The following is a 20759-nucleotide window of genomic DNA, read 5'->3' on the forward strand; positions in this document are numbered from 1 at the left end:
AGTATTTTTCACTGGTCGGGATTTGAAATCCAGTATTTTTCACTGGTCGGGATTTGAAATCCAGTTTTTATAACTGGTCGGGATTTGAAATCCAGTATTTTTTTTCACTGGTCGGGATTTGAAATCCAGTTGTCATAACTGGTCGGGATTTGAAATCCAGTATTTTTCACTGGTCGGGATTTGAAATACAGTATTTTTCACTGGTCAGGATTTGAAATCCAGTTGTCATAACTGGTCAGGATTTGAAATCCAGTATTTTTCACTCGTCGGGATTTGAAATCCAGTGTTTTCACTGGTCGGAATTATCAAAATCCAGTTTCTCATAAACTAGTCGGGATTTCCAAAACCTAATGTATTTCATCAGTCCAGTTTTCTAAGGTCTGATTCTTACACCATTTCTTTAAATTACAGCTAAGTGTCTCATCCAAATCTATATTGAGTGATTATTTCACAAAGAAATTCATGAAAACTTTGCCAATTTGCTAAAAGCATTAGTTGATTCTAAAAGTCTGACTACACAAAAAGAATTTCCTCAGATTACCTCTAATATTTCTTTCCAAAAAGGTGAAACTTTTTGCAAAAAAGAGGTAAAATTCAAATCTTTTCCTGTTGATCAACCAAAAGGATGTAAGAAATGTCCTCGATATGATCAATGAAAGAAATATTCAATGATGTTGATAAGCTAGAAGTGATTTGTTATTGATCATGGCTATGACACATGTTTTAAGACGACTTTCTGGCAATCAGGCAGTGGAAATATCTTGAGCCATAAAAAGAATCCACTCAACCCATATCTTCTCATCCGTTTAAAGTTGCAATCCAATATCCGCAAAAGGGATCTCTCAACTGTCGTCAAGATGAAGACGAATATGCGAGCAGACCTTCGGGGCTAAAGAAGATTTGGATCATCTCTGAGATGAAGGAGTTTGTGAAGGATCCTTCCAGGGAAAGTTCAGATCACCATCAAGATGAAGGCGAGTGTGATGAGCCTATCGACAAACCCTAAAAGATATTTGATTCCAGCTACATCTAAAGACCTTTTGAGCCAATGTCATCAATAGAATCCCTGAGATAAAAGAAGGATCAGAACATCTCCAAGATGAAGGAGTTTGTGACGTACCTTTCTCTGAAAAAGAGAGAAAAGTCAGGACATCCAAATGAAGGATGATGTGAAAAACCGAGAAAGCCAAATGACTCAAAAAGAGTGCAAAAAGATCATCGTGGGAAAACACCCAGATATCAAACTGCCAAAGTTGCCAGAAGTCATCTTTTTCTCATGCAAAATTCTTTTATCAATATCTCTTCATCTTCTGCTTTTATGAAATTAAGAATATTTCTTCTATTCTCATATCAGGGAAATGGATAGCTTCCTTGAAGAAAATCATCAGCGCTAAAAATTTGAATCTGACTCTTAAAACCAAAAAGTTAACCTCGTTGGGGGAAATACTCTAGGTAAAAGAGGGAATACCTTTGCATATACATGCACATTTCCAAGCATTTGAATCAGCTATAATTTTATCTTATTGGCAAAATTTTCTAGCTATTCCAAGAATGAAATAAACATTCAATATCCATTTTTTATACAACTTAGCGTTGTCTATATATTCCAGAAGAGTTGCCTCATTCAGTTGAAGTATCTCTTCCTGTCCCATCATGGTTTCTTCAGTCAAGGATTCCGTATGGTGTCACCCACTCAGGATAAGGGTCAAACCTGAACATTTTGCGAAATATCATTTGATTTCAAAAGCTATTTCAGTCTCAGCAATGAGACGCCCAATTTCTTCCCCTTTTCAAAGCTTTAGGGAACCCTATATTTCTCCTTTCGCAAAAACCCCTTTCAGATTTGTTCGTCCAAGTTCCAAAGGTCCCATTATGGTTTCTCTATTCGAGAAACCCGTATGGTAGATTTCCTATCCAGGTTAAGAGTTAACCCGAAACCTCATTTCGTGAGGTATCTTTCTTGCAGGTTTGGGTTAAACCCGAGCCTCGTTCCAACGAGATTCCTCGTTTGGACGAGATGTTTTCTTCCAGTCCCATCATGACTCTTCCCATCGAGGAACCCATGCTTCATATATTCATCCAAGAAAGGATCATACTTGAGCTTCAATTCATGAAACATTCCCCAAAAATGTCCCATCAGGGTTCTCATGTATTCCTTTTCTCATTCAATACATTTTGATATATCTTCGTCCCATCCAGGTTAAGGGCTAAACCTGAATCATTCCAAAAAGAGTATCTTGTCTCACCCATGAGACCCGATCAAAATTCTCATTTCCCGCCATTTCAGAATTTCCATCCAAAGTCCCATCACGATTTTAATCCCGGATCCTAATACACTTTCTGAAGAAATTTTATCGAAATAGCTTTTTGTAAATATTTTTACAAAACACCAAAAAATTAGTTTTAAATATTTGATTTCTCGTAAAGCATTAGGATTTTATTCTAAAAATACAAAAAATAGAAAAATAACATAAAAAACCAAAAAAATGAGAAAAGCTATAAGGAAAACGGATGATTTTCAAGCTCTTGAAGCCATTTTTACCAAAAACCTCATTCCTTAACCATTTTTCAGAAATTTCTTAAAAAGGGAACCACCTTTTTGAAATAGGGAAAACTTACAATGGAATCTTCCCGCTCTTCCCTCTTCTCCTCTCTCCATCGCAAATCTCAAACAGCCTCTTCATTCTCCACCATCAATCCTTAACAGATTTCCCTTCTCGAGCATTCCATTTCACCTTTAAGAAGAGGCCTCCAAGCCTCATCTGAGGACCCATTATTTTCATTGAGATCAGTTTTTCACTTGAAAACATCCATTATCGGCATCCATCTTCACCCCGGCAACAACATCGTTTCTCTGAAAAATCGTGAACCAACCTTTCCCCTTTTACATTATCTTCTTCCATTTTCGGCATAATCAACAGAAGGAGACGGAGATTACAACAAAACCCTTTGGAGTTCAGTCAATCCGTGAATCCTCAATTGCAGATCTGATCATCCGTTGTAACACGCAATCTTACCTCCTTCGGAGCATCTTGATTCCCCTTCATTTCCTCTGACTGGTGGTAAGTATCTCTACCTTCTGGTTTTCTCTCTTTTCTCCTCTTTCTGTTTTCTCTGAATCTTTTTGTTCCTACCTCTTTAAACACATCTTTGGTAAGCATCGATTTGCTTATAGCAAATCGATTTACCTAGATGCAACATCATCAGGAATGCTTATGTTCCGATATCCTTTTCTTTTGTATCTCATTTTTTATTTTTTATTTTTTTACCCTGTGTATTGCAAATTTGTAGCCTTTTTTTTTCTGTCCTGCATCTAATTTCCGATTCTAGTTTTAATAATAACGCTTGCGTTTTGATTCCTTTTTTTTTATATCCTAATTCTATTGTGATTCACATCCACATCGATCATGACACCTTTCGCTTGTCATTGGGTGTATGCATGTATATTCATATGTTTCCCCTTCTATATATATCATCCTATAACGACCCATCAGATGTCCTCCATTGGGCGTCAATATCGTTTTACCATTTCATTGAATGCCACTCACGTGTTTGGCATTTTGATTATCACTTGGCCGTTGTCATCACTTGGAATCACACACTTGTCGCACTTAAATAGCATGAGTCTCCTGTAACAATCACTTTATACATTCTATCAGGATTTAGTCCTATCGAGTTTTCACTTTTTTTTATCATCATTTTCTTTTCATTGTTTCCTTTCCATCCTTTTTTTAGTATATAGCTCTCGATTAATGCCTTTCCAAGTCTTCACAATTGAGGATCTGGAATGGTCCATTCATTTCTGCACTTTCATCCACGTGTTTTCCTCCGCACCAGACCCTCATAGCCAGTGCAATACAAACTGACACTCAATTAGGACATTCAATATTTTGCCCAGTCCATAACATCCGATTTCCTGTTTCATCAACCCTTTGATCATTTTGTTTGCAGGTTTTATTTATGTTAAGTTATCTTTACTGTAAATAAGTCACGGTTGATTGGTTGTTTCAAGGAATCATGGCTTGTTTCTCATGCTATCAACTTACCATATGTCAGCAATACCAGCCCATTAAACTACATCTTAGCATTTCATCCTGAGTTGTTATTTTATATCCCTTGTAGATTCTATGTCATTGATTACTTCTTTTTTTTTTTTTGGCTGGAGAAATCTCAAATCAACATCATTAAATATCGGTATGATGTTAGTTGTATTAGCATAGGATTTTATTGCCATTATGTCTTTTTATTTGATGTGTTTATCTTCTCTTTATTTCCCAGTAAGTTCATTATATCTTACCATGAAATATATCATCCAACTTACAGCATCGGTTCCCACTTCACAATGCTCTGCTTTACCATAGTTCACCATGTTTTCTATTGTTCTGATGCTTGTGCATAAATTTTTTTTTACACTGCCTAAAATACCAAGAGTTCATGACAAGTATGGGCAGTCATTTTACTGTTTCCATGAAGGTAATTTTCATTGATCACTCCTTCTCTATGACTATATCTAAATTACCCGATGTCTGATGACTCATGGGATGGTTTTCTTGCATATACAACATGAGGATATTCTTCAGAGTTTCTTTCCCCTCTTTATGTGTAAAAAGTACTGATACATGTGAATGAGAATGGTGAAATAATAATGAAATTTAGGCTTAGAACCAGATCATGGGATTAGCCGTCAGTGACATTGGTGCTTTCATTCTTATCTGTGACCTTAATGCTTTTTTTTTTCTCTTTGGGTTATATAATGCTTGTCTCTTCTTTAATTTTTGTTTTGGAGTAACAATGCTGGGAAAAGGAGGTGGTCGTCTCTATGTGTCCCCAATAGTACATCTTTCTCTTTGGTTAATGTGACTATAAAATGGTTGTTATAGTGGATTCATTATGCTTTTGTCAAATTAAACTCTGTTTCTTGATTTAAATCAAGTTGACATACGGTGTTGTTTAATTGGTTGCCAGCTTTTCCCCAAAGTCTTGCTTTTTCATACTGTGCAGTTTTCTGTCCTGTGTTTTTGCAAAAGGTTCATTTATGGAACTGGCTGGTAAGATATGGCCCAATCCAGTGTGTAAAGTGTTACCCTTCAATCGACAGCATTTCCTGCACACTGCAGTCAATCACACAGCCAATACTGTGAGGCTACAATGTCTTTATTTTTACTAAGGGAGATGCTGGTGCCGCTGCCAAGTTTGCTGTGTTGTGTAATCGGATGGTCATTGCACCAGTTGCACATGTTGAAAATATGACCTCCAATTTGTTTAATTCTGTGGTGTCCACTTTCAAACTCACCTTTCCCTCTTTGTTCATCTTTCGTAATTAATGTTCAGTGCCATAAGTCCAGTATGACCCAACATTCATCTGGAAACAATAATCATAACTAAAGACATGACCCTCTCTATTCTGAGGTTTTGAAGAATGTTTGGGATGTGCTGTAATTCTATTGTATTTAGTCATTTCAAATTCCAGTGATTTGAAGATGATTCTTGCATATTATGTCGAAAGAAGTTGCGTCGGCTATTACCAATTTTGAGGGTATTGCTTTTATCGGATTTGTCATGGGATCAAGGAAGATCATCTGGGGATAGCATTGAATCTTGGAGATGACTGAAGGACCTGAAATATTAAAGTTGTGGTTATCCTCGTTTCGACAAGCCACGAAGCAACATACAGAGTAAATAGATGATTCAAGGATATGCTGTCCATATTTTCTCACTATTCCTGAGTTTTAGCTAGATCTAATTTGCTTGGAAATATTTTGCAAATGCTTTTTTTTTAGCATATAAAGTCAATAGCTTCAGTCCACTAGGAAGGATTGCTGAGAATTGAAAATTTTCCTGATTGGTAAGGACTCAAGGATAGCAAAATTTGTCTATCCATATAATCTGCATTGTACCTCACATGTTTTGTTTATCAATTTTTTTTTTATTGTTGCACCTCCTTCTTCACTTCAACACGTTACTGCTGTCCATCCTTTCCCAGAGCATCACACGTTGCTCTGTACTCCATCCTTCATCACCACCATCACTAACATCATCATCTCTCCAGCTCTATGTCCCTACTAGTGCTGGTTGCACCCATTTTACCCATTTCTACTAGATATCCACTACAGTGCAACTTCACCATATTCATCTAATGAATATTTTTCACAACCACACACTTAACTGCTACACACTATAGCATCATTTTGATGCCCTTCATTCACATATCCCCAGCCCTTGCACTGTTGCGGCTATCTATAGTAGTAAACATCCATTCCCAGCAAATCACCATCTCACTACCATACATCAATTTTCCCTGCTACATAGTCATCTCTCACAGTCACATTCTTTACACATGCATAGCATTATCCTGCTACACAAAAAATTACAGCAACCACTTATGTATTTCTGCTGTATACCTTCATTTTCATCACACATCATGTGTTATAACAAATTGCCTTTTCCACCATACCTAGCATCTCTACCTTCCTCACACTCTGGCACCTACCTGCGGCATACATACTTTCACAACCCCTATCCACTGCTGCCGCCCTTCCCAGCATCATATCCACAGCATCTTGCTATAATTTGACTGCCTAACCCATCATATCATACTGCTGCAACTCATCATCATCTTCCACCATCTGCAACCGCATATTATTAGATATGTCCATTACATATCAATTGATATGCTTACAGCACATCATGTATTTAGGCATAGTTACATTCTTTACTATCAGCACACCATTGTCCCACCATTTATATCAGCCATTGCCTACACCTTCAGCACTATATCTCCATGTAATCATCCAACCCTACACAGTGCACGTGCTGAATGATGTTTTCTTGCCTTTTCTGCAAATATCACCTACATGCATTCACCAATGTCACATGTATCATATCCCTTCAGCACCCAGCAGTGCTACAACTTCCTTTCATCTACCAAAAACAATCATCATTGCGATGATTTTTCTGCATCCACAGCAGCTTCCTGAGTTGCTGTAGTCTCATTGTTGTAAATCACAAATCAACTTTCAGCAAGCTCAATTGGCTGTACCTGTTAAGCATATTCTCATTTATCTACATTAAGCACATGTTATATGCGATCCATATATATATATCTATATATATATATATATATATATATATATATATATATATGTATATATGTGTACGTATGTATTTACATATATATACCATTTTCCAATCCTCTTCATCATACCTATCTTTTCGCCATTTGATGTGATTTTCCTTCTTTTTTCTTTATTACTAACCTGGTTGTTTTGTAGGAAATATGTGGATAAAGTTATCATTTGAAGTTGTAAAATTAATTTCACATGTTGTAATAACTAGATTTGAATGAGAATTTACATTTCCTGCTTTAGGTAGAATGGATGAGCATTGTAAACATTATAAATTGCTGGTTCTCATGCATTTTTTTTCTTCTTTTCTCAAATTTTTACAAATGGTGAAACACGAATGACACATGCACCATTTCGTAAGAGGTAATTGATGCTAAGTTGATGATCCACATCAATGGCCATAGTCAGGGCGTGGACAAAACTTAGAATTTTTATCTTTTACAAAATAACACCGGATCCACTTTCAAAATCATCATATTTTCTTTAAATATTTTCCTCTTTTATTAGAATTTAATCTAAAATTAATTCAACATATATACCAATGGCCATAGTCAGGGTATATTGAGAATTAATTTCATTTTAAATTCTTTAAAAGCATAAAAAATGTATTGCATTCTTCACTTGAATTTAAATGTGGTTATTATATAATATATTCAATGACCATAGTCAGGGATATATTATATCTTCAACCCCATTCTTAATTCACTTAAAGAATGAAATAGCTTTTCAAAAACCAATTTCAAAGATTTAAATTCATTCATCATTTAGGATAGAATTGCATCATATTTCTAAAATTTTCTTTTTCAAAATCCAAGTGATTGTGAATATCTCTTCTTCAATTTTCTATTTCAAATGCCAAAATCTACCTCAATTTCAAAGTCCAATTTGACTTTGGAATTTCAAAAATCATTTCATATTCAAATCCCAAATTCGAAATTCAATTTCAAAGTTCAAAATTAAACTTTGAAGTTTCTGATTCATTCTCAAAATCAAAATCAAGTTTATCTTCTTATCTTCAAAATTCAAAAATCACAAAGTTTGAGATTGATTTTGAATCTTAACTCTTCTCAAATTTTAAATTCAAATCTGGGTTTTCAAAACCCAAATCCATCTTCAAAAGTCCCATTTGGACTTTCAAAACCCAAATCCAAAGTTAGATCAACTTGGATCCCGTTTTCTAAATACAATTCTACTTTTTGGATCTTAGACTTCAGATCCAAATTGCATCATGAATTCCAGACTTCAGATCCAAATCAATTCTAGGATCCAGAACCCAATTCTACCTTGGATCTCAGACTTCAGATCCGAAATTTTCTTTAGGATCCAGAATCCAATTTCATATTGGATCTCAGATTCAGATCCAAATTTTAATTCTTAGGATCCAGAATCCAATTCTACTTTGGATCTCAGATCCAATTCTATTCTAGGATCCAAAACTCAATTCCCCTTTGGATCTCGGATTTCAGATCCCAAATCCAATCTTTAGGATACATAACCCAATTCACCTCGGATCTCAGATTTAGATCCAAAATCCAATTCTACTTTGGATCTCAGATTTTAAATCCAAATCCATTCTAGGATCCAGAATCCAATTCTACTCTAGATCTCAGACTTCAGATCCAATTCCATTCTAGGATCCAGAGTCCAACCCTATCTTGGATCTCAGATTTCAGATCCAAATAGCATCTTAGATTCCAAATCTTGAAACCAATTCCATTCAAAATTTCAGATCCAAATTTCATCTTGATTCCAATTCTTAGAACCAACTCCGTTTCATTTCCAGATTTCAAATCAAGTTCCCATTTCAGATCCTAAATTCAAAATTCAACTTTGAACTCTATTCAGAATCCAGATATTGGATTCAGATTTCATCTTGAAAATCCGACTTTTAAATCAATTTCATTTCTCAATTTTATTCAAATTTCCCAATTCTATCTTTCCTTCTGATTCAATTCCATTTTCATTTCTATTCTGATTCAAAGTTCATTTATGACTTTGAAAATTCCTTTTATCTCAAAACTTCAAAATCATTTTTCAATCCAGATTCATATTCCCAAGCTCTTGATTATTCTAAAAACTTAGAACTTTAATCTTAAGTTCTAAGTTAAAAATCATTTCTTCACTTTAGCAGATTCATTTCAGAAACACTTGGGAATTCTTCAAAACATTTTGCAAAAAGAGCATACATCTTGGCATTCGCACAAGCATGATTTTTTGTGCATTTAGACTTAGAATAATTTCCTAGATAAATTCTTAGCAAAGCAAAAGGCATAAATTCGACCCTTGGTTCGATTACCCTTGGTAAAGGCGCCAGGAACGGTCGAACCTTGTACCGACGAGCGGATCCCGTCTCCCAGTTTTCCCGCAAATATTTGAAAAACGGAGGCGAGTTATTTCAAATATTTTCAAAATTAAGGTCAAGTGAGACCCGCAAAAGAATTCCTCTTTTCTTCTCTCCTTTCTTTTTCTCTTCTCTCTTCTTTTCTCCCTTCAAAAAGGAGGAAAATAGAGGTTAGAAAGGAAAAGAGAAGGAAGAGAGAAACCACAAGAGAAGAATTTTTTTTTGCGATGATCACACCTGCCTAAGCCGTTTATTAAACAGGTCAGGTTCGGGTTTGGGGTTTGCCAACCCGCCAACCCTGCTGACCCGTTTAATAAACGGGTTATGCGGGCAGGTCAACCCGCCAACTCGCCAACCCGACCCACCAACCCGTCCGCCAACCCGCCAACCGGCCCACCAACCTGACTGCTACCCGCCAACCCGTTTTTCCGACCCAACCCATTTATTAAATGGGTTGGCAGGTCATGTCGGGTTACCCATTTATTAAATGGGTCAGGTTAGTGTTTGCCACAACCGACCCGTTTAATAAACAGACCGGGTTCGGGTTGAGGTATGCTGACATGCCAACCCGCCAACCCGACCCGCCAACCCAAACCGATTGCCACCCCTAGTTAGGAACCATTGGTTGCATGGAACCAATAGAACTAGTGCATGCAGGATATTTGATCTTTTGAATCTTTTGATTGAGGATTCTGTAGTTACAATTAATTTTGCTAAAATCAATCAAATTAATCATTGAATTACATACACATATAAAAATGATGTTTTAACAATCTAGTTGTCCTAAAAACATGTTTCACATGTGAAAGATAAATGAATCAATCAATTACAATATTCAAACTAGTTGAAATGATTAGTTGTAACCTTAGCAACATTCAACTAGTCAATTACATCCATATATAGTCACAACCTTAACAATATTCAACTAATTGAAATAATTAAATAATCTTATTAGTTACAATAGACACTTTTACTTTTTATCATTCAAATTATTTAAATAGTCGATTAACAAAAAGTTTATTATAAAATTAGTACAACCAAGTAACTTGAGTCATTTTCTCTAGAACTTAACATACAACAACAAAAAACAACAACAACAACTACGCCTTCATCCCAAAACAATTGGGGTCGGCGATATGAACCAACAAAGAAAATCATTCTGGGTCTTCCACATGAATCCTTCTCCTCCATTCATTTCTATCCAATGCCATGTCCTCGGTGAGGTTCAAAGCATTCATATCCTTTCCTATCACCTTCATCCATGTCTTCCTAGGCCTACCCCGACCTCTTTTAACTAATATATTTTCCCATTTCTCCATCCTTCTAACTAGAGCATCATTAGGCCTTCGTCGAATATGTCCAAACCACCGTAAACGATTCTCTCTCATCTTATTTTCAATGGGTGCAACGCCTACCTTCTTACGTATCTCCTCGTTTCGAATCTTATCTTTTATTGTATTTTCACACATCCATCTGAGCATACGCATCTCAGCTACACTCATTTTTTGAATATGATGTCTCTTGGTAGCCCAACATTCCGTACCATATAGTAAAGCGGGCCTAATAGTCGTCTTATAAAACTTTCCCTTCAACCGCAATGACATTCTACGATCGCACAACACTCCAGTTGCACTCTTCCATTTCATCCACCCAACCTTTATCCTATGATTTACATCTTCATCAATTTCTCCATACTTTTGAATGATAGATCCCAAATATTTGAAAGAATCATCCACCGGTATTTCTTGCTCACCAAGCTTCACTACATTCCCATCTCTATTTCGTTGCTTACTAAATCAACATTCCATGTATTCTGTCTTACTCTTACTCAACTTAAAACCTCTTGCTTCCAATGTCTGTCTCCATAATTCTAACTTAGCATAACCCCAGCTCTAGATTCATCAATCAAAACAATATCATCAGCAAACAACATACACCACGGCACATTTTCTTGAATTGATCTCGTAAGCTCATCCATCACTATAGCAAATAGGAAAGGGCTTAAAGCAGATCCTTGATGTAACCCAACCGTTATAGGAAAATTGGTTGTCACCCCTCCACAAGTGCGGACATTGGTTACTACTCCAAATTGTTATAAATAAATCCAAATTGTTCATTTGCTTTTTAAGTGTAAATGAATGTTAACATACACTATTATTGATTCAATGAGAAAATAATAGTTCATGCTTTACACACACACACACACATATATATATATATATATATAATTTAATAAATGATTGAATAAAAAATTAATAATGATTGCAAAAATCTTACAAACATGTATATACAAAATAACAAAAGAACAAAGTACTTATCCATGAGACCGTGTTACATGCATGAGCCCATGGGTAGGTTGGATATGTTAGGAACATGGTTAAGTTCAGTTTTGATTCTGACAGGTTTTGGGAAAAGTTCAGTATTTCCTAATTACAGCAGATAAAATGCTACAAATTTAGGAAGAGGTTTACGACACACAGAATTATGTTCTGTTAAAAGATCAAGGTCAAACTTCACTTGGTTCGAGATTTATGAGCTCGAGATCAAGTTACAGGAAACTAGATTCATACTAAGTCTAGATTGTGTTTCGGGTCCGATAGGGTTCAATAAAAAATTTGGTCATCTCAACTAGCTTGGGATCTAAGGATAATTTTTGGAGGGTTGGTTGGAGACACGTGAGAGCACCTATAGTTAAAATTTCAAGATTAGATATGACTTAAGAAAGTGGGGTCAGATTCTTTGATTCACAAGTAGAATATGTTGGGTTTCTTGGAATCAATTTGGGTCAAGAGGATGCATATGTGGGTTTGGGCTAAGGTGAGAGATGGTTTGACTTATGGGGGTTGGCTAGGCTCAATCAAGGGTTTCACAGAGGTCTAATGGTTTGCTGGAGTTCAGGTTCACCCAAATTGAGCTGAATGGGTTCAGCCATCGATCTTAGAGCGCATCCACATGTTGAGCGTGTGCTTGTTAGGGGCAGCAACCTAGAAGACCACCGAGTTTCAGACCAAGATCTGATCCTCTGAGCCTTAGATACGTTAGCCAAGGAGTGATATATATATATATATATATATATATATATATATATATATATATATATATATATATATATATATATATATATATATATATATATATATATATATAGAGAGAGAGAGAGAGAGAGAGAGAGAGAGAGAGAGAGAGAGAGAGAGAGGAACAAATTTGAGAGAGAAGGAATAAGGTTTTTTATTTCATGATGCTTCAAAGGTCAAATTACAAGCCTTAAGCTCAAGACAGCGATTTACAACTCTCTGCAAGTTAGAAGATTTTTATTAAAACAAACTAAAAATAGATAAAACCTATTTGACTCAAAGTTAAAATTAGATAAGAACTTTTTGAGCTTAACCTACTCTAAGTAAGCACCTACTTAGCTTACTCCCCCTTAGATAGACCTCCCTTGGATTAGCCAAGCCACAAATATCACTACAGGAAATATGGGTTTTGTTGGGGGGCACCTGAACGGTAGCGAAACGGTAAACTAGTTTTTGCTGGCGTAGAAATGGACTATACTATGATAAGAGAGTTTTTTTTACTGGCGCAACAACTTTGCAGTAAAAAACATCGGTTTTGCTGGCGCCGCTCCAGATTGCGCCAAACAAAAAAACCTTTCCTAGCTAAAATTGAACTTTGCCAGCGAAAGTCTTACTTTCATACAACTTTTCGCGGGCTCCCTTTTCCGTTTAGCTCCCTCCCAAAAACCCTCTTCCCTTTTCCTTTTCCCTCCACCCCCATCTCTCTCTCTCCTACGGCGTGTGCTCTCTCTGCCTTCTCCCTACGCTGCTCCCGTTCTTTTCATTTCCCCCCAGCCCTACCTTCTCCCTCTCTCACGCTCTGTTTCTTTTTTGTGCTAGATAGAACACCTGGCCTAACAGCCTAAACATGGTCCACCAGCACACTAAGAGAAAAGAACGCACGCAATGTCAGGACTGAGTCATCAAAGGAATCTACAGATCATTTTGAGATCATATCCAGCAGCACATGCTGGGTCCAACCCACTTAGAGCACCACTTTTAAGTCGTCACCACTTAAACGCACTCTAGAAACTGAAAGCCATGTAGCTGTTCCTTTATCCTATTTTCCCATGCTCTTCTTTTTCTTCAAAGTGGTTGGAAGTGCTTTTGAGTATCAGAAAAAGTCACAAATAGAACAAGGAAAAGGCCTCTATGCTTATGTCACTAGTTGAGGGATCTATGCTACTTTTTGAAAGCTAAATCCCCCCTGAGACATATATAGCTTCAAAAGCTTGAAAAGTAATGGAAGGCGATGAAGAAAAATTCTAGCGTACCCTTGCTTATTCTGAATATGACTTCTATGCCTTTTGGTTTCAGAAGTTTCTTGCTTATGAAGTTAAGGGACTTGAGAGAGCTACCAATGTTATTTCTTACATGCTAAACGATGGCCTTTTTATTGGGAATACCCCGATAGATGATAGTTGGTGGTGCTAACCCAAGGGCTTTGCACATAGTCATCACTTGCTGGGTGTAGTTCCTTTTTGGCCAACCTCATTGTCACGGGAGGGTGTTGTGTGTTCTCCCCGGAACACAAATTCGCGTGTTTCGGTGTGTACGGAGGAATATCTTGGGACCCATGATAATTCATATGCCAATGTTGCCCAGGATGACTTTATAATAAAATAACATATAAAAAAGGTGGGTATGCTTTTGACGAAAATGTCCTTCCATAAGATAGATATGCGTTGGATGAAAATGTCCTCCCGCTCCCCGTATATAGATTTGCACGTTCCGCCTTTGTTTTTAGCTTGTGCTACAACACATGACCGCTTTCTCGTTCTTGCCTTGTGTTAGAAAACTTTTTCTGGTTCGTTCTTACCTCGTGGAGATCACTATAAATTGAACGACTGGTTCGATCATTGGAGGGCATCAAAGGGAGATTTGTCGGCCATCTCTTTTTACAGTCTTCTCTTCTTCTTCATTTTTGTTAGTCAGTATGAAAAAAAGCAATGACACACAAACATTCTAACAAGTGCCATTAAAGCGTTGTGAGTACCTTTTCATGTCATCACGCTATTGTTGAAGAATGTATGTCATCGTGACTGTCATTAAGGCATTGTTTTGTTATTGCAGGTAGATTTTATCATTTCGACAGTTGGAAACTTAAAGATATTTGTAAGGCGGTAGGATCTCTTGACAAGAATGCTTGGTTACATATGTGAGCAAGGGCCTCTACCCCATCCGATATCGTCCATTCACTCAGTATATGCAATATAACCAAATCGCGGTTGTAGTAACATGTATATCGATTTGTGCGATATTGTTTTATTTGTTAATATCGATTTATAATATATTATGCTGAATTGTCGTATATCGATTTGTAAGATATTATGTGTTTTCTAGTATTGATTTGTGAGATATTGTTTTGTTTGTTGATATCGATTTGTAAGATATTATGTGTTTTCTAGTGTCGATTTGTGAGATATTGTTTTGTTTGTTAATATCGTTTTATAATATATTATGCTGAATTGTCGTATATCGATTTGTAAGATATTATGTGTTTTCTATTATCGATTTGTGAGATATTGTTTTGTTTGTTAATATCAATTTATAAGCTATTATGTTGAATTGCCATATATCAATTTGTAAGATATTATGTGTTTTTTATTGTCGATTTGTGAGATATAATTCTGTTTGTTAATATCGATTTGAAAGCTATTATGATGAATCTTTGATACTGTGTTTCATTCAATTGTTTCTTTGACTTGCTTAACTAATCGCTAGCCATTGTTATATGCATCTTGAATAAATCATAGTAAATGTATGCGCTGGCTAACGCAAATTGATATTTTTCTCATGACAGTGTCGAGCATATCAACTAGTTGCAGTAAAGATAATGTATCTCAATCATTGGAAAGTCATGGAGGAACTAACATCCGTACTATCGATGCACCTGAAGAATTAAATATGTGCACTAATGATGCACATGATAAGAAGGGTGCAAGTATTGGATTCACTCTTGACTTGAATATTTCATCAGACAAAATGCAATTCGATAATGAGGTAGACGATCATGACAGTGTACTTGACAAAGGTGCAGGCACCTCAAGTCTACATGATAGTACACTTGACTCTATGCCTTAAAACTTGACTTCAGTGTTAGAAGGTATTCTTAGGCAACAAATATACATGGTGTCATGGTGAGAAAGGCATATGTTTGTTCTAAGCAAGGTTGGAAGAAGTCAAGTGAAAATCCAACAAGGAGCAAGCCAGATTCAAGATGCGACTATCCAGCGAGAATGATGTTAAGAAGACTTTCGAATGAGAAATATGTACTTCATACTTTAATCGATAATCATAACCATGAATTAGCCACTTCATTTATGACTCCTATGTTAAGGTCACATTGTAAAGTAACTGAAGCGCATGCTGCAATTGCTGAAATAGCTGATAGCGCTGACATTGCAATAAGGAAGACATAATTTATGCATGCACATAAATAGTGGTCGCAAGAATTTACCATTCACACCTATGGATCTAAGAAACCACTTGAGAAGAAAGATGTTAGAAAACATGAAGAATGAAGGAATATGTTCTTTGGTTGATTACCTACAGAAAAAATTGAACATTGACCCTGGTTTCTTTAGTGCAATGCAATTGGATGAAGATGGGTATGTTGTGAATATATTTGGGCAGATTCAAAGTCAAGAGTAGATTATGAATGCTTCAATGATGTTCTTGTTTTTTATACGACAATGAAGATTAATACAGAACAATGGCCATTTGCGCAGTTTGTTGGAGTGAACCATCACTCACAGAGTTGCATATTAGGCAACACTTTTTTGTATGACCAGACCAAGGAAACCTTTGAGTGGTTGTTCAGAATATTTACATAGGCAATGAATGAGATGTTACGACAATGAAGCCATACATGATACTTCAAGTACAAGGTTTTGATGATGAGCAAGTGGAATCAACTGCATTTCAGCTAAGGCTATGAAGAAATTGAAGAATTCAGTGAAGAATCTTTGAAGACTAGTGTGCAAATGTTTAATTCATTAAAAGTCTTAGATTCTTGTAAGAGCCTTACTTAGAGTGTATATTTAGGTTGCATTTCACCTTAAAAGTCTTTAGAAAAACTTTTCTAAAAAGAACCCTCATGAAAATCTTTTTAGAAAACTCTTTTCTTAAATTTTCATGTTTATTAGTCGACCAATAGACTTACCAGTCGACTAATCCTTTCGCGCCATATTTTCTAAGAAGTCATTTTTGTCAAATTAGTCGACCGAAGGTTTTATCAGTCGACTGGACAGAATGTCTGTTTTCTGGAAAATTAGCAGCAGTCGACTAATGGTTTTATCAGTCGACTGAACAGAACATGTGTTTTCTGAAAATTTAGCAGCAGTCGACTAATGCTTTTTATCAGTCGACCGAACAGAATGTTTGTTTTTCAGAAGATTTTAGCAGCAGTCGACTAACTTTTCTCAAGTCGACTAAGTTTCAAAAGTTCAGATTTTCAAACGGCTCGATTAACAGATCAGTCGACCGACAATAACTGTCAGTCTACTAATAACTAACTATTAGTCGACTAACTGATGTTTCAGTCGACTAATTTTGCCGTTTTCCTAAAACTTCAAAAAATGCGTATCTTTTCATTTTTCAAACATTTTGATCGTTCGAAATGGACAGTTTTGATACCCTTTCATACCCTCAATGTATGGAAAACTTTAACTATAAATATGAGTGCATTGTACACTAAAAAATAACAAGAATTCAATCGATTTGAATCATTTACTTATTGCTTTTCACTCCTATTCATTCAAGTATTTGTTTTCTCAAATCACTTTGAGAGATAGTGAATTTGTGAGTAAGAGTATTTCAACAACCTCAAAAGCCAATAGCATCTCATTTGCATTCAAAAGGAAGGCTCATAGGTTGTTTTGTAAGTTGTTACTTATTTTCTGTAAAAAGAAGGACTCCTTGGTGTAAAGGAGTTGTTTGCTTTCAGTAGGGTTGTTACTGAAAGTGGGACCGGTTTTGGTCTGTGTGATCTTGTAGTTAACAAGGTTGATAGTGGAAATCTCAAGCGGGTTTTGCTTGGGGACTGGATGTAGGTCGGGATAGACCGAACCAGGATAAAATCTTGTGTTCTTTGTGTGTTTGCTTTTCGATTTGCAAAATCCTTTAATATTCCATAGACAATTTTTAAAAGCACTATTCACCCCCCTCTAGTGTTCGTTGCCTAGATCCTAGTGTACTTTCATTTGGTATCAGAGCACAGGTTTGCTATTACTTTGATTTGACCATCATCTAGCATGGCAACTACAACATCTCAGCACAAAGAAGGAAGCTCCTCTGTTCGTCCTCCTCTCTTCGACGAAACAAACTATGGATACTGGAAAGTAAGAATGACAATATTCTTGCAATCCATGGAACTCGATATCTGGAGAGTTGTTTCAGAAAAGTACCAAACTCCATCAACTGATTTCAGCCGATGGACCGATGATGAAAAGAAGACTGCTTCACTGAATGCCAAAGCCATGAATGCATTATATTGTGGCGTTGACAAGGTAGAATTCAATCGCATCTCTCAATGCTCTACAACAAATGAAATTTGGCATACTCTTCTAGTAACTCACGAAGGTACGTCAAAGTTAAAGGAATCTAAAATTGCTTCTTTAGTTCATAAATTTGAATTGTTCAAAATGAAGCAAAATGAATCTATATCGGACATGGTAACTAGAATGACCGATATAACTAACACTTTGAAATCCCTTGGAAAAGAATATTCACAAGTGGATTTAGTCAGAAAGATTCTAAGGTGTTTAACTCCTGAATGGGAGAGAAAAACCACTGCTATTGAAGAAGCAAATGATCTCAATACTCTCACTCTTGAAGACTTAGTTGGTAACCTAATGGCATATGAGGTCCAATTTCAAGACAGACAAGAAGAAGAGCCTAAGAAGACATCTCTTGCTTTTAAGGCTACTTCTGACTCAGAAAATTCAGAAGAAGATGAAGATGAAGATATTGCCCTCATCACAAGGCAATTCAGAAGATTCATCAAAAAAGGAAGATTTCAAAGAAAGGTAAAGAAAGCAGATTCTTTCATTCCCAATGAAGTCAAGTGCTTTAACTGCAAAAAGGCAGGACATATCAAGAAAGATTGTCCTCTTCTCAAAATCAAGCCCAAGGACCAATTCAAGAAGAAAAAGGCATTTCAAGCATGTTGGGATGATAGTGACTCCTCTTCCGATGAAGAATCAAATGAAAAAGTCGCCAACATGTGTTTTGTAGCACAAGAAGATTCGGTAAGTCAATTTGACTATGATGAGTTATTTGAAGCATTTAATGATTTATATGTTAAATTTAAGAGTCTTAGTTCTAAAAATAAAGAGTTAAAAACTGAAAATTTAACTCTTGACTCTCAAAATAAAGTGTTACTTCAAGAAATAGAAGATCTCAAGAAGGAAAATTCTTGCCAAGCACTTGAGATAAAAGAAATTGGAGTTAGAACCAATCTCTTACAAAAAGAAATATCTAGTCTTAAAGAAAAGTCAAATGATCTTCTTTCTATAGTGACCAAATTCACAAATGGTCAAGAGAATCTAGAAAAACTTCTTGGTTCTCAAAGATGCTCGGTTAATAAAACCGGATTGGGATATAGCTTCTTTGATACTCAAAATAGACCAAACTATGTGGTGAAAAATCAAAGACATTATTCTCAACCTTTTGTTCATAAAACTAAACTTTCTAGTTCTAATAGAAATGCATCTAGATATTATTATTCTAGACATGTTTATTCTAAATCCTTTTATAGAAAGAATATTTATTATCAAAGGAAACCAAAATCCAAATGGATATGGGTTCCTAAGACTAACTCTCATGGACCCGAAAATAGAAAGGGGTCAAATGCTCTGTTTTCTGATTTTGTTATAGGTACACAACATAAGGAGCAAATGGATATTGGACAGCGGATGTTCCAAACATATGACTGGAAGGCCGGAGTTATTTTCCACCCTCCAAAATAAGGATGGAGGAACCGTCACCTTTGGTGACAATAACAAGGGAAAAGTGATAGGTATTGGTAATATTGGTAATCCAAAATTTCCCTTGATAGAAAATATTCTTTTAGTAGATGGTTTAATGCATAATTTAATATCTATCAGTCAATTATGTGATAAAGGTTTTCATGTTTCTTTTGAAAATGATTTATGCTTAATTTTTGATTTTCAATCTAAAAAGATCATTTTTAAAGGTAAAAGAAGAAACAATGTGTATGAACTATATCTAGATGAATTACCCTCTTTTAATGAAAAATGTCTTATTGTTTCAAATGAAATTCAATGGTTATGGCACAAAAGACTTGGACATGTTAACTTTAAAAGTATTTCAAAGTTATCTAAGAATGATCTTGTAAGAGGCCTACCTAGAATACCATTTAAAAAGGATCACTTATGTGATGCTTGTCAAAGGGGTAAACAAATCAAGAGTTCTTTTAAAGCAAAAGATATAGTTTCAACAAAACGTCCTCTTGAACTTTTACATTTAGATCTATTTGGACCATCTAGAATTCAAAGTTTGAATGGTAGCAAGTATGCTTTTGTTATAGTAGATGATTATTCTCGGTTTACATGGGTGATTTTTCTAAAAAGCAAAAATGATGTTTTTCAGAATTTTCTAAACTTTGTAGAAGAATTACAAATGAAAAATCTATATCTATTATTAAAATTCGCAGTGATCATGGTGGTGAATTTGAAAATGAATCTTTTCTAAAGTTTTGTGATTTACATGGTATATCTCACAACTTTGCTTTTCCTAGAGCGGCTCCACAAAATGGAGTTATTGAAAGAAATAATAGAACTTTGCAAGAATGTGTTAGAACCATGCTTCAAGATAAAAATTTACCAAAATACTTTTGGGCTGAAGCAATTAATACAACATGTTATGTCTTAAATTGTGTTCTTATTCGACCAATTTTACATAAAACATGTTTTGAATTGTATTATGATCGTATACCAAAGATCTCATATTTCAAATTTTTTGGTAGTAAATGTTTCTTGTTAAATACCAAAGATAATCTTGATAAGTTTGATTCAAAATCAGATGAATCAATATTTCTTGGATATTCTTCTAGAAGTAAAGCATATCGTATTTTCAATAAAAGAACATCTTGTATTGAAGAATCTTTACATGTTGCATTTGATGAGAATTGTGAGCAGGTTATACCTCTAAGCGAAGGAGAAGAAGTAATACTTCAAGAAGAACCCTTGATAGAGAGTACTTCTCAAGAAAATATTC

Source organism: Nuphar pumila, chromosome 17, assembly GCF_984573655.1.
Source record: "Nuphar pumila chromosome 17, dmNupPumi1.hap1.1, whole genome shotgun sequence".
Lineage (NCBI taxonomy): Eukaryota > Viridiplantae > Streptophyta > Magnoliopsida > Nymphaeales > Nymphaeaceae > Nuphar > Nuphar pumila.